Source organism: Spea bombifrons, chromosome 4 (genome assembly GCF_027358695.1).
Source record: "Spea bombifrons isolate aSpeBom1 chromosome 4, aSpeBom1.2.pri, whole genome shotgun sequence".
Lineage (NCBI taxonomy): Eukaryota > Metazoa > Chordata > Amphibia > Anura > Pelobatidae > Spea > Spea bombifrons.
The window spans coordinates 98,759,444-98,773,103 of NC_071090.1; the positions used below are offsets into that span (position 1 = coordinate 98,759,444).

At 38.9% G+C, this 13,660-nt stretch overlaps 1 long non-coding RNA gene and 1 pseudogene across 1 annotated transcript; both read left to right on the forward strand.

Annotated features, from left to right (window-relative positions):
* The first annotated feature begins 6,263 nt into the window (after positions 1 to 6,263).
* Positions 6,264 to 8,043, forward strand: LOC128492303 (uncharacterized). The gene is made up of 3 exons (XR_008354078.1): positions 6,264 to 6,371; positions 7,117 to 7,263; positions 7,889 to 8,043. It is a non-coding gene; the product is annotated as an uncharacterized LOC128492303 (long non-coding RNA).
* Positions 8,044 to 9,871: 1,828 nt separating this feature from the next.
* On the forward strand, positions 9,872 to 13,171 carry LOC128491478 (acrosin-like; annotated as a pseudogene).
* The last annotated feature ends 489 nt before the right edge of the window (positions 13,172 to 13,660 follow it).

Here is a 13,660-nt window from a genome sequence, read left to right on the forward strand (position 1 = left end):
CAAAGCACCCCGAGATACCAGGAGACAAATCGTGGCTTGCACAGGTAAAGTAAGAGGATCCATGTAGTGGTGTAAGTGTAGCAGCTTAACTACTGTTGACAGATGTATTTTTTTCTGGCACAATGAAAGAATGTGAATCACCAGCGATGTGAGCTGAATTAGATGTTTTTGAGAGAACAGGAGTGGTACAGAGACAGACTTACTAAGTTATGGGTCTTCAATCCTTCTTTTAATAACTGCTGCTAAGAGGTACTGCAAAGCATTGAAAAAAATTAAATGGTATGTAAGAGATTAAGGATATATTTTCATTTATTTATGCTGAGTAACAAAAACCAAGTGAGCAACGGAGAGTGTGGGGGTCGCTAGGTCTGGTTTCCAAATGTAGAACAAATTCAATGTCTTAACTATTTTGACCCAGTCTAGCTTTAGTTGAACGTCATTTTCCATCCATCCACTGCCTTTTCTTGAATTGTTTTTTTTTTTTTTTTTTTTTTTTTAGTATAAGAATCAGCATAATCAAGTGATCAAGGTAGCTATGTTCTTCCCTGTGTCTACACTGACAATGTGAAATGGATGTAATTTGACAAATTATTTTTTTATGAGGAAAATAGTAATTTTTGTTAATATGATAAATGCGTCATTATTCTCTGTTCCTTTTTCTTCTGCCTCGGTGCTTATGGTTTGTTTTGTATCTGTACAAAGAATATACATTGTTTTTTTTATTATTATTATCTAGGACCACTACACACTCTCTTGTTTTCCCTTCACAGAAATTGGTGTCAGTATATCAGCCTGATAACACCGCAGTAATGGGTCTCCCACCAGCAGCATGGTGAGTATCACACAAGACACTGTTAAAAATCAACTTCATGGTAGGAAGAGGATCATCTTTAGGTTCTCTATTCAGAAATTACCGAACATAGGGTGATAATGTGTCATAATTACCCCTGCTCAAGTCAGCACATATTGGAAACATTGTTTCCTGGCAACTCCTGGGTCTCAGTAGTTGGCTAAGCTGAGCCCTCACTCACTTAACGGGAAGGCGACTTGGAGAAACCCGCTTCTGGGACAGTGCTTTGAGTGGACTTTTGCATGAGGTGGTGGATTCTAAGGGAATGGTCTAAACATCATCATTCCCACTAAAATTTATGTCTACACGTTTTTGGCCACAGCCTGCCTGTTTTCAGGCATATGCCACCAGTTTGTGCATTACTCTTGGTAATGTTAGTCTATATTACGGTATTTCATGATTGGCTGGTAGAAGACTTTTTTTTAATAATAGTTCCATAAAAAAAAAAAATCTGTTTTTTTTCCCCCCAGGAAAAATGAAGAACTTTCCTATAAAAGATTTGGCTCTTCGCCAACAGAGGTAAGGAAAATATAATGTGTGAGATACAAGAGTCACAGAAGCATGATCGCTGCACTTTACATGGCTTTGCATGATGTGGCTCTGGAACACTAGGTTCCAACAACGTCAATCTAACGTCAACGGCCTGTGTTAGGAGACGCTGCCGAGAGCTCGGAGCTAGCGGTCTGCGCAACAAGCGGAAACATTATCCACACTGGTGATTCCTACACCTAACCAATCTATTAGCATATATTGGAGGATAACCACCACCTCTGTGCTTAATTCCAGCACATTGCTATAGTGATATCACACATTTATTTTATCTACCCCTCTGTTGAAGCCGAAAGGTGAAACATGTTAGCGCAGGGCAGCTGTTCCTCCTCTCTGGCAGCCGGTGGACGTCGGCGCAATGTGCTCAGACAACCTCCACTGCTGCCAGCACCTCAGCCGGGGCTTCTACAACGGAGTGCCGGCGTGACATGACCTTCCAGTGCTCTGTCATAGAACCCCCAGCGGAAGTACCGGCCAGTAGCAGTGGAGGTTGTCTGAGCACATTGCGCAGATGTCCACCGGTTACCAGAGGAGGATTCAGGTCCACTGCTGCGCTGTGGGGTATTCTCCTCTCTGGCCGCCGGTGAAGATGATGCGCTCAGACAACCCAGCTGCTGCCGGCACTTCCGCTGGAGCTTCTATGACGGAGCGCCGGAAGCGGAAGTGCCAGCAGCAGCGGAGGTTGTCTATGCGCATCGCAAAGATGTCCATCAGCTGCCCCCACTAGACACCAGGGAGTCTGGGGATGCATTGGTAAGTCTGGGGGGGAGCAGAGTGGCATATCTAGGGGATAGAGTACCATATCTGGGGAGCAGAATGGCATGTATTTTTTATTTAACAATATTTTTTTTCTTTAAAATGGCACCAAAATCTAAGGGGGCACGGCCTAAATTCGGGCCAATATGGTATATTTATTGGAAATACATTTGTAATCTCAAATCTTTAGTGCTGACCACTATTGTATCAATAGCTGTATTATTATCTTGGGGTTATCTGGGAACAGCCACAATCAGGTGGTATTCAGCAGCCTTTTTTCTTTCCTCAGTAACCACTATACCCACTCCTGACACAGGCCTTCACATGGCACTTTATATTAAGGACTGGTCAAAATCAGGCCTGAATGTTCTCTTCACGCATCTGACTCTGATAAGGGGTAGTAATAACTTTTTCATATCTAAAGACTGCATGTTTACTTACCTAGCCCGTCACACATATTAAGTATTTTCTGTAAGTCAAATTGTTTTGTTATATACTACTTATTATGTCCTGTTTACCCATTGTACAGCGCTACTGAATATGATGGTGCTATATAAAATAATAAAAAGAATCCTGAGGTTTTTTTTTTTCCTATTACTGTTTACTCTTGCTTGTCTACAGATGTCCACAGACATTGGCCTACGACAGAATTGGCTTTTAGCTAACCAGGTTCTTTACCCAACACCTCCCTATGCATCACTGAGGGAGAACATAGCCAAAGTTTTCATAGTTCCTGTTAGGAAACGGAGATTCTTGGATATGATAAAGAAGTTTGATCTAAATGGTAAGTTCCACTAAACATCCAGGGTTAGATTTACACTACAGCAGCCACCCCTATGCATTAACAAATAAATGTGTGTGTGTGTATATATATATATATATATATATATATATATATATATATATATGCAATAAGCCTCTATTAAACACACACACACACACATATATATATATATATATATATATATATATATATATATATATATATATATATATATAAAACAATTCTGGTGTGGTATGCTCTAGCTCCAAAACAAATAAATAGGTTACAGAGTATAAAAATAATATATTTAATAGAGGCTTATTGCATCAATATTTAAAATACATAATTGAACATATAAAAAACAATTGATATAATATACAATTTGCCAAACAAATGCCAGTGACCTGACGTGTTTCGCCCCTCATCAAGAGCTCTTTGATGACTCTACAATGTGGGTAGCGGGTAGACCTCTGTGAATGCCCCACTTTTAAAATAGAATTGAACCTGGTGAGGGATATACACAGCTTTGAATTAAATCCAGCTGCACTATAATGAATCCAGCCATACTATACTCCTTTTACTCTGCAAAGCAGGCCTTACAGGTTACAATGTCTATATTATTAAGCCAGCTCTAAAAATCCTCTGAAGAAGCCCCTTAAGGGCGAAACGCACCAGGTCACTAGCATTTGTGTATTTGTTTTGCCAATTGATTGTATACCATATCAATTGTTTCTTATATATTTAATTATGTATTTTTATACTCTGTAACCTGTTTATTTGTTTTGGAGCTAGCGCATACACCAGAATTTAAAGATTTTGCATATTTTTCTTTTTGCTATTTAGGGAACACTACCAACTGGTAGTATTGCAGCAGTTTCTCTATTACATTCTCTGTTGATTCTTTCTTTTATTTTTCCTTTATATATATATATATATATATATATATATATATATTTTTTTTCATTTACCTGATTTATATTACGGTGCAGACCAATACACTCTTGAATTAACTACTAAATGGTCAGCACATATTATTCAATTTGGGGGGGGGGCAATCCTGGTCACATTCTGCCCTCTACTACTTACCATCAAGTAGTTTCCTCATGTCACTGTCAGTCAGAAGAGCTGGGTCACTGAACATGAATGGCTGAACAAAATGAAAACCAGTTCATTCTGTGGCAAACCTAGGAATTTCCAAGGTAGTGGACAGGGACCTCTCTCTTGCTCCAGATGAGAGGCAGATCAGAAACATCTTGCTGCCTCCAGCAGGTGAAAAAAGCATTGCCCTGTGGTCTGTCACTCATCAGCGATATCCACAATGGTCCCAGATAAGCGCTTTAGCTGTTGGGTTGTTTCACCCTTTGCATAATGTTTATTGCAGGAGAAAAAAACTATGCATAACAAGAATAACAAGTGAATGTTCTTTTATATATATATATATTTTTATTTCAGATCTCAGTTATGTGTATTTTTCTACCAGTGACAACGAGCATGAATTTATTGGCACTAACACGCCAACTCCTATTATGGATATTTTCCAGAAGTCATGTGTTGTGGAAAATGGCACGCTTTGGGCAAAATCATTGCAAGGCCAAAATGTGAACTTAAAAGGTTAGTTCTATATTATATCCTTTTCACTAAATAATCTGGCAAAAAGTTATGGTAGATTTTTTTGGGAAAAACAGCCAAATGCTGTTTCCTGCCTAGAGAAAGAACAAACAGACCCAGAAAGCAGGACTTCACATGGAGCCTCCAGGTCAATTATTATTATTATTATTATTATCCTTTATTTATATAGCACCAACAGTTTACGCAGCGCTTAATACAATACATAATTTCAAGGGATATGACAAGACAAGATTTGACAGACTAAGATAAACCGATACATTTGGTGGAGAGAGCCCTGCTCGCAAGCTTACAATCTAGAGGGAAAGCTTACAATCTAGAGTCAAACCCAGAGTTAAGAAAAAATGTTGGTGCGCTAAGCTAGTCTCAGGCTTAAATAATACAAATGTATAATATGAGGCCTACCAAACAGTGTGAGCGTGTTGCAAATGCAGCTTGCTGTCCAGGGGTTAAATGGGAGGAGGTTTAATTGCACCTCCCCCAACACATTAATAAGGTTTTGGTAGCAGTATAAACTGCTTTGTGTGCCCACTGTGTAGGAGGTGAGAGTAGGTTCTCACCCTATTGAGAGTGTGCCTTGATGTGGCGGGTGAGCTTAATTATGCTTTGGCCAATTCATATAACCAAAACCTCTCATTTATATTATGTTTATATATTTGTTGCCAACTTTATTAGGGTGAGAAGCGCAGACAGTTTTTGTTTTTGTATACAAACCCACAGAGTTCTCAGGTATATTGATGTCTGATGCATGATTTCTGAGCACACATGAGCATACCTGGGAATTTCACAGGCTGGTTCTCCAAGAGCTGTCCATCTCCTCCATATGAAAGCTGAAAAGAAACAAAGCTGGGTAGGTGGGAATAGTTGTGCTCCGTGCCCAAGTGACCCTGTTTAGGAGGGAAAGCCCCTCTTTCCCAACCTGATATCTCGCTTTTCCTTCAGTTTATGAAAGGGGTGAAGTAAATGAGCACGAAGGGGGTGAAGCTCAAGATCCCCCAGCGATCAAAGGACTACCGTAGAGCCCTGTGGTTAACTGGAAACCCCAGAGCCTCAAGAGCTAACACAGAGAGCTGGATTGCAGATACAGGCGGCCCCTCTATTAAAGGATAGGCTTTATTTACCCAATAACATAGCTATGCTGGCCAGGTGTGCTTTATGTCCTATTTACTAACAGGGATCGTATGCTTTAATCCTGCAGCAAAATTTATCATTGGCATTGGCAACTTAGCACAAGGAGAGAAGACCCCTGTTAGTTTAAACATCTATAACACAAACCTATATCTCTCTTACCAATCTGGCAAACTTCAAGTACAGGTGAGTGCGAAACACTTCGATGTACAGTGCAATAGTAAAGGAATTTCAGTATACAATAATTATATCGAATATTATTATGAACAAAAACACAAATATATAAAAATGAAATGAGTTAGCATTTAACACTTAAAAATAAGGACATATGGAATAGATTAAAAAAATGTTGGTTTATATTGTGGAGAGCTTAGTTTTTAATACTTACATTGTTTCTGTGTTTTTCTTTATTTTTTTAGCCAGAGACTCAAAACGCCATTAATTACACCAGCCCGGATGCCCAGAAGTTTTTTTTCTTCGTTACACAAACTGGTTCTGTAACGTATTCATTTGAGCCGGTTACGGCCCCAAATTGGTTCCTCAGCACTAGCTCTCAAGGAAACTCGCCTGTTACGGTTCAGCCTCTCTCTGCCAATTCCTATAATAAAGAATTCAAGTTTGACCCAGGATATTTTATTCCTGGTGTTTCTGGGAGCGTTAGTAGGTTTGATAGACCTTTACAAGAACAGGAAACGTTTGGTAAGTCTATTCCTCATATGCAAAGAAAATATAGTAAAGAGGTGTGTAAAATATGGCAAAATACCTGCTTGCCACTCTTTAACAGGGACGATCCTGTTACCTAGAACAAAAAATAACATTAATGAACAGAGCACAACAATCTATGGCAGGTTAAGTGTTCTGCCACATCATATAGTGCTATAAAATATTTCTAATACAGGATTCTGCATAACCTATTGTGAGAACTCGTCTAACGCTCCCTAGTTCCTGTTTTCTGGATCACTGTTTAATGTCCCTAACATCACCCTATAGAAGAATGCGTACTAAAGTACTTTCTGAGTACTTCACTATGAATTCTTCCAAAACGAAAAAAATAAATAAAAAAAACAACACTTAACAACACTTAACACCTGCTGCTGCAGCAGCTACTCTTCATGGTCTAGCTATTCTTGCTACTAATTGGCTGCTTGTAGACAAGGGCAGGATGGGGCTCCAGGTGGTCTACCATAAGAGGTTAAACAGCATGCCAATGGAATGTTCCTGCTTATTGTTCCTCTCCTGAAAACAGGATTTAAGATGGCCTCTTCCACATTTACATAGGTTTATTTACCTTAAAAAATTAAAAAGTAGGATAAAGCGTCAAATCTGCTACCATGGTGCTCTTCATAGGGATAATCCTCAGGTTGAGGAAGAACGTGGTATGAATGAGTCCATGATGGGATAATGTAGGTGTTTGCTGTAATACAGACATGTGTTCTTGTTTTAGGTGACGTTGACCAGTATGTTCTGAATGGATCCAAAGAGATGTTTAGTCCGTATACATTGTCTTTGAGGCCAGCTGGAGACGTGGCAAACAGAAGTTATTTTCTGCAAAATGACAACTTTCCCAAAAAGCAATTGAGAAACAGCAGAGGTCAGTCCCATATTTATAAGCGGTCTGCAAAAATGTATTGGGTTAGGAGGTTATCTCCATTTGATGTTACTGCAACAAAATATGTCCCTGTAACCATGACTATAATAATTAGCACCTATAGAAGAATTTATTGGACCAAATTTTTGGGACAGCTAGACAGTGCTCAAAAAACAGGACTGTTGGGAGGTATGTTAAAATACATTTCATTGGCGGAGGCCAATAATAAGGCAAATATTCAGATTACAGACTTTAAATGCTATATGTTTTTGTGAAAGTACCAGATGTTTGAGTAGTTTATTCCCTTAAAAAAAGATGGAATGGTCCACTCCAAAGGAGTCAAATGAGACAGAAATTACATTTTCTAACTATTAAGGGAATAGACTGTTTAAAAAAAAAAATTAAACGTCCAACGGCTAACCTATCTGAAAGGAGCTTTGATTTTACTGTCAGAGCAGCAAACTTTAATGAGGTCCTTAAAGAAAATTCCCTCTTTACATTTATATTCTAAAAGAAATATTTTTTTGGTTGCGCAGACAATGTATATATTTTGTGCTGTTTTGACTTAATGTTAATGATTTTTATGATGGATGCATATTTCAAATGTGGATTTCCATTCTGTTTACAGGAATACAATATAGAACAACCTATTCGATAAGCCGCGTGGCCGACTGGAACCAACCTTGCGGTTCACCGAGACATCCGGTTGCCAGATATGAACTATTTCCACATCAGTTTTAAAAAAAAAATGTAAATTATAGGTTCCCATTAAAGAAATATTTTCAATGCCTTCTTTGTAATAAGTTTTGTATTATATAAAAAAAACATTAAATATTTTATTATTACTATGCTATGGAATTGTTAATATAGAAGTCTGACATATACATTATCAGATCACCACCAAGAAAAAAAAATGTATTGCACTAAGAACATTAGTTACAAACAGAACCCCCCCCCTTTACATTTGTAAGGGGGGCACCACATAATTTAAAGGGACCTCTTAGTTATCATATGCGTTAAAGTGCATGTGATATCTGGAGTGTCCCTATAAGTTTGTTCAAAATTTGTGACAAAATGACACAAATAATAATATAAATTACCCTGGTCACATTCATTTCTTATTTAATTGCCTAGTGCTGATCCATTATATATATATATATATATATAACTGAACAAATAAAAGAGGAAGCTAGTCATTTTCCACGCAGCATCGTTTTGTGTGATAGAGGGAAAATTAAAGACATGGTTATCAAATCCATTATTTTAACTGACTTCCTGGGCAGCCTAGATTATTTTTAGATGATTTCTACCACATTTTATGAAAGAATCCTCTTAAATAGAGAATAAAATGTAACAATGAACAAAACAATGTGTTGTTTACAACTCTAAGCTACTCTAAATAGTAACAGGAAGAGACATTGAAGCTGCTGTAAACGGCGGGGATTAGCCTGTAGACTTCAAAAGTTGCGCTTAAAGTTGATGCCCCTTTTTTGGGAACAACAAAAAAAAGACGTAAAGACGCATAAGCTTTTAAAACCTCACAGGTCTCTTCTTCAGGGGCAATGAATATGTTGGCCCAATTAAAAGTAGCATCATTGACTTACCGCAATACTTTGTTTTATTCAGGATAACCTTCAAAGTGTACTCTTAGCAATATATTAAAAGGATGTAACTCCATGACAATGTTATGACTGTACCCAAAGTGACGTATATAACAGTAATGTCTATGGACCAGATCACTCACAGGCAAACTGGTGATAAATCATCAGAATCTGTGAGCCATGGCCTATTCACACGTTGAACTGACTGTTAATTAAACATGTTTTTTTTTCCCAAAAAGTCAAGTTTATTTATATTATTTACATCGGATTTCTGAATTGTCCCTGTTATGTTACAAGCCAAAGATGCTATTTACAGATATTGCATTGGTATTTACCTATATGCATATATCATATGTAACATACAATTAAAAAGACACTGGATAACTACCATACTTTGGGTATAAATGTTTTAAAAATGTTACAATTGTATCAATCTCTCTCTCTTGTAACTGTAGAGCATTCATGTATCTTGTTAGTGACACATTGATGTCACTACATGAGGGCGCATGCAACTACCCTACTCTTTGAAGGTATCTCCATAGGGCTCAAAGATCCTGACCCTAGTAGTTGCCTACGATTGGGTATAAATGTATGTCCCATTTCATGACAGGTCATTCTTGAAACTCAAAGGTTGATCAGGTGTCTACACTTTCAGGACATCATTTTCACATGTTGGTGACCAGTATATGATGTGTAAAGTGTATTATGTACAGTTATTAGTAGGGGGTTAAAAATGGTTGGCAGTGACATAAAATAAGCAGAGCTTTTACCTCTTGTAGTCAGTATCAGCCAAATACATATGAGATTAAACAATACCAGGACCGCCTGAACGCAAGACAAAAGGGGCAGCCGCCCCGGGTCCAGTAATCCTTGGAGGCCCAAAGCAGCTGCCCCTTGAGCCCAGAACACCACCGGAACAGGGCACTTACTCGGTGGCTCTTCCTTAAAAAAGATCTCAACTCACCAGCTGTCTCTCTCTTCGGGGGCAGGCAGCCTCTTGTGCTCAAAGCATGTATGCAGTAAGCATGTAAGTCAGAGTGTCGGGGGTCACATCAGCTCCCGCGCTTAGACTCCAGAGAACGTAACTGTGCAAGCGCCAGACTGAGAGGAGACCACGTGGATGAAATTTGGGCAAGTCCTGCGTCTGTGTGCAATCTGGGTGCTGGTGCAAATCCTGGAGGAGTAGGACAGAGGTGTGACACAGTGAAGGAGGGGATAAAAGGACTTGGAAGGTGTGGGTTCAAATCACACGGGGGGCCCACACAGGGTCTCAACATCCAAGGCCGGCTCTGATCGCAACTCGCACATGCATTTCGGGTCACTCGTCAGATCGGCATAGAATTGTGCTCCTGCCCTGTGTGAGTCGAGTGGAGATGTCTCATGCAGAGTGTTGCTAGTGTCAGAAGGAGGGAACTACTTGTTTTCTGGGTTTTTTTGGTGTTGGGGTGGAGGGTGTGATTGCGTGCTAAGGATCGTTCGGGGGGGGGGTTATTGGCAGGGAAACAGTAGCCCACGGTTTAATCAATATTGAAGACGGTTAGTGATAATTATATTCCAGGTTTACCAATTATTTCTTCAACTTGCTTTACATTACATTAATTTGAAGCCTGATCAGCCGCACAAGCAGGTGGGGGTAAGGTGTCCTTAACTTTACATAACGCAGTTCCTTCCCTAACAGTTAAATACTGTTTTTCCTGGTTTAATTATCTTTTCATTTTCTGTACGAACATACGCTGTGGCCTCTTAGCATAAGAATATAGATAATAGGATCACATTACCCTCAGATAAAAGTGACTGTTAATTTGAAGTTGAATCTTCTACTGGGCCACTAGCTTTCATGACATTCAGTTAATTCTCTTCTCCATCTGATCTTTATATCTTTCCTAGTGTTGGCCCAATGACAATATTCCAAATGCTAGAAACAATGGTAGCTTTAGGTTTAATATGAGACATATTAATCACCATAAGCCAGTGCATTATATTGTACATAGAACACAAATAATGTGGGCATAGGGCTATCAACGGCGACAAAAAGACATCAGCAATCAATTCTTATGTATTTTAATTTCCAAATGAATAAGCGTCATTATACCTGGGAACGCTGCAGGTTTGACTTCGAGTCTCTTGGTGAGATGATGTTTCCCTGAGTCTCAGCCAACCTAATACAAAAATTATGGCTGCCTGCGAAACACAAAAACAGGGTTTTTCTATATTAATATTAATCTATATTAGTATTAATAATGTAAGACAAGTAGAGTTCTACATTTTCCTCTTTCAGTGTTTCATATTTAATGATGCTTTACGTATACCATAAACACATTAATACCGTTTATTAAATAGGCTGAAGAAGCAGTGAATGTATTTGTGTTATTTAATGTGGTTTTGTACATATATAATAATTTTTTATATATTTGTTTATTGTTTTTCTCCCCTGCCTCATCATGTTGCCGTGTCTCACACGTTCATGTTTTGTGAACTAATAATTGATTCTGCTTTAATGAAGTCATAACTCCCTTAGTTAGAAGCAGGCTGCACATTCTATTGCACACTCAGATAGCTTTTCGATGTGGATGTATCAGCATGAAGCTGTTCCTGATCGGGGTTATTATTTGGGTTCTTTTGGTGTCATCTGAGAGCTCAGAACATGGAGGTGAGTTTATCGGTTATTACAGATAATTTGGCATCAAGGGCTTTAGGGATGATTATATACCGCAACGACTGTTATTATTAACTCTATGATTTATGGATGTTTTATAGTTTTACAGCTCATTCTACTATTAACTATTTAACCCACCTCCCCATTGTATTTAAAACAGGTTAATGCCTATAATTGACAATTAGTTTTAAAACCAAATATATTTAATAATGTGTTATTCACACTAGATTATTAATATTGTGTAAATACCAACAAAATTACATTTTACAGATTACAGGGATATCCGGTTTATTAAAAGACCTTTTGTTTTTATTTCAGTCTGTGGAAACAGACCCCTAGTGGAGGATTTCCGTGGCTCCCGCGTGGTGGGGGGAAAGGATGCGGAGCCCGGTAACTGGCCCTGGGCAGTGAGCATCCAGGAGGACATTGACAACGAGTATTTTCATTTATGCGGCGGTGTTGTACTCAATAATTTGTGGGTTCTCACAGCTGCCCATTGTTTCAAAGATCGCGGCAAGTAAGTAAACAAAAAACAAACATGGCATACACTTAGGTCAATATGGGATTTATTAATGCCTGAAAAAGTAAATTCACTGATAAAATGTACTTTGGTTTATTCAGTGACTATCATACCTGGAGACTTGTGTTTGGCGCCAACCAACTTTCAGACATGGGGACAAAGGCTCAGATCCGAGCTATAGAAGAAAAGATTCAACACGAGAACTACAACCCGGAAACGGAGAGTAATGACATCACCTTGCTCAGGCTGAATAAGCCTCTGAAATTTGATGAATACACGCAGCCAGCGTGTCTCCCGGCCAAACAAGCCATTCTGGACAAAATGGACGAATGCTACATCGCAGGCTGGGGCGTCCTTAAAGAAGCCTGTAAGTATCCATAGACTTTATATATAAGAATAGACTCTCTCATTATCCCTGCGTGCTTATCTTCCCCTATCCATGGATTGGGCCCTTGTGGCACCTTTCTGGACACTGGGGCCTGGTGGCCCCATTGTAAGCTTTAGAGCCAGGTCACTCCATTCTAAGGGTGACGGAAGGAGCATGGGGTGGGAGGGGGCACCAAGATTTCTGAGGCCAGCCCTGTATCTGATAACTCTTTTATTCATCAGCCACTGAAACATCGGACGTCCTCCAGGAAGCTCCTGTGAATTTAATTCCAGTGGAACGCTGCAACCGTCCAACCTGGTACAATGGAGCTTTGGGTGACTACAACTTGTGTGCCGGATATGAACAGGGTGGTATCGACAGTTGCCAGGTAAGCCCATTATTGTACTCATTCCCTTCTAACTCACGGATGATACATTGTTAATGTTTTTAACATCATGTACAGTTGTAGTAATTTTTAATTAAATGCTTTCTTTTCTTGATTCACACAGGGTGACAGTGGAGGACCTCTGATGTGTAAAAAAAGCAAAGCTAAGTTCTTCACCGTGGTTGGCATAACCAGCTGGGGCTCCGGCTGTGGCCAGAAGCAAAACCCTGGAGTTTACACCTCTACCCAGTATTACCTCGAGTGGATCTCTAAACACATGTCTGAGAAGACTGCATCCAAATCTTTGAAGATGAAGGCTGTGAAAAAAATCTGGCCTAAATTAGCTGAGAAAATCAGCCAAGCTGGCAAGAAAGCCCATTAATTTTTGGGTGCTCTGGAAGTAGAAGAATCAAATCTGAACCATCTCTTCACCAGAGGATTATTATTACATGTCAGCAATGTGTAGATTAGAATGATAAGATTAATAAATAGAAATGCATGAATAAGCCGTGTACTTGTGATGAACATGGAATGTTCTGGATGTGTATTGTTAGGATTGGCTAGTGTGAATACAAACGTGTATTTTGTGTGTATGACGAACTAAGGTATTTAATACAAATATTCATATAAACTGTTAAATTAAATTCGTATAAAATGTATTGCAGTTTAGTCGATCGTGCCCTGCTGCTGCTAAAACTATAAACTATATTGATTTTTCTTTGATATTTAAACATCACCAGAATTAATAATCTACCAAACCAAGAAGGTTATTGAGGGATATTTGCTTTATTGTACAAATTTGTGAATTCTGTGTGTGTGAGGTGGAAAAAAAAGAGAAGATTTCAAAATCAGAGGCATCTAATGTTCAGGG